This window comes from Schistocerca nitens, chromosome 2 (genome assembly GCF_023898315.1).
Source record: "Schistocerca nitens isolate TAMUIC-IGC-003100 chromosome 2, iqSchNite1.1, whole genome shotgun sequence".
NCBI lineage: Eukaryota > Metazoa > Arthropoda > Insecta > Orthoptera > Acrididae > Schistocerca > Schistocerca nitens.
Genome location: NC_064615.1, coordinates 975,398,099 through 975,399,231, shown reverse-complemented (window position 1 = coordinate 975,399,231; position 1,133 = coordinate 975,398,099). Strand labels below are relative to the sequence as shown.

The window sequence follows — 1,133 nt, the reverse complement described above, 5'->3', positions numbered from 1 at the left end:
TTGTAACAAGAACACACAGAACAGAAATATATGCTTCTCATGCATGAAATACGTGTTTAAATTCTCTTGTTTCCGGTGGAGTAAGCTACTATATACACATTCCGAAGTATTTCTTCATTTCGCTATAATCCAAGACCCTTGGTAATTACTAATGCATATAAGCAAAATATAACAACTATTTCGTTAACTAAGTAGAAAATTAATTAAAATAACCATTATCATTACGACATATGTGACTACTTTCTCACCGCCCGCAGCGCTTGTGTAGCTCCAGCTGTCAAACGGTAACAGCTTTCGCACAAGAGAGTATGTATTGGACCGTGCTGCGGACAGCATGTAAAAAAAAATGGTTCAAATGGCTCTGAGCACTATGGGACTTAACATAGGAGGTCATCAGTCCCCTAGAAATTAGAACTAATTAAACCTAACTAACCTAAGGACATCACACACATCCATGCCCGAGGCAGGATTCGAACCTACGACCGTAGGAGTCGCGCGGTTCCGGACTGAAGCGTCTAGAACCGGGGCAGCATGTAAGCTTTCAATACTACACCGATCATTTTCTAGGCACCTACTTCAAACTGAAGGATATTGGCAAGATAAAATGAAGCACTGCCTTCAATAGCATGCTATCATTTTAACATCTTTGTGGGAGACGCCGTGGTAACTCAAAACTTCAAAAGGAGTAAGTTATAAAAATAAAGCGAAGATATCGTTGACTCGGTAATGTTAAAGAGAGCTGTTGCTGCTTTAAATTACTGTACGTTTTACAATTTCTGGGAAGTTATTGTGAACGTCGAGCACTGGTAAGGGTAGTTGGTTTTCGTTCTTTAACCTCAATAAAAATGTTATGCCCTTGCCGTGACCAGGATTCGAACCTGGGTTCTTGCGGCCACAACGCAATGTCCTAACCACTAGACTATCACGGCTGACGCTGTTGTGCTCTCTGTGAAGAGAGTCTCTCGTTATCCAGTTGAGTGCGCGCATGCCGGAACGCTGACGTAGTATTGACGTAGCTATCGCTGACTCCGCTGCGGCCGCCGGCCGCCGCTTTCTCAATCGCTGGAAACCGATAGGCACTTGCCATCACGGCCGACTGAAGGCCGCATGGTCCGGAGCGATAATGAACTGCA

The 1,133-nt window shown here is 44.0% G+C and overlaps 1 non-coding gene across 1 annotated transcript; it reads right to left on the bottom strand.

The window, feature by feature from the left end:
- Positions 1 to 857: 857 nt before the first annotated feature.
- Positions 858 to 929, bottom strand: Trnah-gug (transfer RNA histidin (anticodon GUG)). The gene has a single exon. It is a non-coding gene; the product is annotated as a tRNA-His (tRNA).
- Positions 930 to 1,133: the final 204 nt, after the last annotated feature.